A 3,436-nucleotide genomic window follows, 5' to 3' on the forward strand; every position below is an offset into this window, starting at 1 on the left:
GAAAGAGGTTGTTTACAACAGTTTTCTCTATGAGGTACATCTTTTATTTCTTGACTGCTGCTTCCATGGGCATTCATTGTGAATCTAAGTAAAATGAAATCCTTGACAACTTTAATATTTTCTCTGTTTATTATGACGTTGCTTATTGGTCCAGTTGTGAGGATTTTAGTTTTCTTTATATTGAGGTGTAATTCATATTGAAGGCTGTAGTGAGCTGAAATGGACTTCTATTGGCCATTTTGATTCAAACAATCTTATGGCCTACTATGCTGTGAATGACAAATCGAGGAGAAATGGTGTCACATTCATCATCAAAAAGAATATTTCAAGATCTGTCCTGAAATATATTGCTGTCAGTGATAGGTAAAATACATATATCTACCAAGAATACCAAGGAAACCCTGGTGGCATAGTGGTTAAGTGCTACAGCTGTTAACCAAATGGTCAGCAGTTTGAATCCGCCAGGCACTTCTTGGAAACTTGATGGGGCAGTTCTACTCTGTCCTATAGGGTCGCTATGAGTCAGAATCGACTCAATGGCACCGGGTTTGGTTTGGTTTTGGTACTAGGAATACCAGTTAATACGACCAGTATACAAATTTACACACCAACTACTAATGCCAAAGTTAAGAAAACTAAGATTTTCACCAGTTTTTGCAGTATGGATTTGATTGAACATGAAGTCAAGAAGCATTGATAATTACTGGTGATTGGAATGAAAAAGTTGGAAACCCAAAAGAAGTATCGATAGTTGGAAAATACAACCTTGAGTATATCTCACCTGAATTTGGAGAGAATCCCAAGTATATATTTGACACATTGAACAGTAATGATTGAAGACCAGATGAGTTGTGAGATGACATCAAGGACATCACATATAAAGAAATTAAAAGGCCATTAAAAAGAAAGGAAAGAAAGAAAAGATCAGAATGGATGTCAGAAGAGACTTTGAAACTTGATCTTGAGTGTGGAGAAGCTAAAGTGAACTGCTGAAATGATGAAGTAAAAGAGCTGAACAGAAGATTTCAAAGGGTTGCTCGAGAAGACAATGAAATGTGCCAAGACCAGGAGTTAGAAAACAAAATGGGAAGAAATTGCTCAATGTTTGTCAAGCTGAACACACTGAAGAAAAAATTCAAGCCTCAAGTTGCAATATTGAAGCATTCTGTGGGAGAAAATGTTGAACCACACAGGGAGTATCAAAAGAAGATGGAAGGAATACACAAAGTCACTGTATCAAAAAGAATTGGTCTATGTTCAACCATTTCAGGAGGGAGCATATGATCAAGAACCTATGGTATTAAAAGAAGAAACCCAAGCTGTACTTAAGGCATTGGGGAAAAACAAGGTTCCAGGAACTGAGGGAATACTAATTAGATGTTTCGAAAAACTAATGCAGGCCTGGAGATGCTTGCTGACATTTTCCAAGAAATTTGGAAGATAGCCATCTGGTCAATTGACTGGAAGGAATCCATATTTGTATCCATCCCAAAGAAAGGTGATCCAACAAAATGTGGAAAGTATGAAACAATATCATAAATATCACACACAGGTAAAATTTTGCTGAAGATCATTCAAAAGTGGCTATAGCAATACATCAACAGGGAATTGCCAGAAATTCAAGCCAGATTCAGAAGAGGGCACGGAACAGGGATGCCATTGCTGTTCATAAATGGATCCTGACTGAAAGCAGAGAATACCAGAAAGAAGATTACCTATTTTATTGACTATGCAAAGGCATTTGACTATGTGGATCTTAAAAAATTATGGATATCATTGCCAAGAATGGGAAAACAAGAAAACTTAATTGTGCCCATGAGGAACTTTTACATAGATCAAGTGGCAGTCCTCTGAACAGAACAAGAGAACACTGGATGGTTTAAAGTCAGGAACGGTGTGGGTCATTGTACCCTTTCACCATACCTATTCAATCTGTATGCTGAGCAAATAATCTGAGAAACTGGACTATATGAAGAAGAACGTGGCATCAGGGTTGGAGGAAGACTCATTAACAACCTGCTTTATGCAGATGACACGACCTTGTTTGCTAAAAGTGAAGAGGACTTGAAGCACTTAGTGATGAAGACCAAAGACCACAGTATGGATTACACCTCAACATAAAGAAAATCAAAATCCTCAAAACTGGACCAACAAGCAACATCATGATAAACAGAAAAAAGTTTGAAGTTGTCAAAGATTTCACTTAACTTGGTTCCAAAATCAACAACAATGGAAGCAACAGTCAAGAAATCAAAAGACACGTTGCATTGCGCAAGTCTGCTGCCAAAGGCCTCTTCGTTGTTAGGTGTCATAGAGTTGGTTCAGACTCATAGCGACCCTATGTACAACAGAATGAACATTGCCTGGTCCTGTGCCATCCTCACAATTGTTGCTATGCTTAAGCCCATTGTTGCAGCCACTGTGTCAGTCAATCTGGCTGAGGGTCCTCCTCTTTTTTAATGACCCTCTGCTTTGCCAAGCACGATGTCCTTCTCCAGAGACTGATTCCTCCTGATAACATGTCCAAAGTATGTAACACGTAGTCTCAGCATCCCGGCTTCTAAGGAGCATTCTGGTTGTACTTCTTCCAAGGCAGATTTGTTCTTTATTTTGTCAGTCTATGGTACATTCAGTATTCCTTGGCAACACCACAATTCAAAGGTATCAATTCTTCTTCTGATTTCCTTAGTCATTGTTTAACATTCACATGCATATGAGGTGATTGAAAACACCTTGGCTTGGGTCAGGCGCACCTTAGTCCTCATGGTGACATCTTTAAAGAGTTTTTGCAGCTGATTTCCCCAATGCAAGGCTTCTTTTGATTTCTTGAGTACTGCTTTCATTGTTGTTGATTGCGGTTCCAAGTAAAATGAAATCAGTTCCTGATTATATGCTACCTCTTGAAATGGTTGAATGTCAACCAATTTTTTAGATTACCTTTCTTTGGAATAGGCATAAATATGGATCTCTTCCAGTTTGTTGGCCAGGTAGCTGTCTTCCAAATTTCTTGGTCTAAATGAGTGACCACTTCCAGTGCTGCAGCCACTAGGTGGAATATCTCCACTGGTATTCTGTCAATTTCTGGAGACGTGTTTTCCCAATGCCTTTAATGCAGCTTGGACATCTTCTTTCGGTACCTTCAATTCCTGATCATGTGCTACCTCTTGAAATGTTTGAATGTCAACCAGTTTTTTTTTGGTATGGTGACTCTGTGTTTTCCTTCCATCTTCTTTTGTTGCTTCCTCTGTTGTTTAATATTTTCCCCTTAGAACCCTTCAATATTGTAACTTGAGGCTTGAAGTTTTTCTTCTGTTCTTTGAGGTTGAGAAATGACTACAGTGATTCTTCCCTTTTGGTTTTCTAACTTCAGGTCTTTGTATTCATCATTGTTGTACCTTACTTTGTCTTCTCGAGCCGCCCTTGAAATTCTCTGTTC

Source organism: Loxodonta africana, chromosome 7 (genome assembly GCF_030014295.1).
Source record: "Loxodonta africana isolate mLoxAfr1 chromosome 7, mLoxAfr1.hap2, whole genome shotgun sequence".
Lineage (NCBI taxonomy): Eukaryota > Metazoa > Chordata > Mammalia > Proboscidea > Elephantidae > Loxodonta > Loxodonta africana.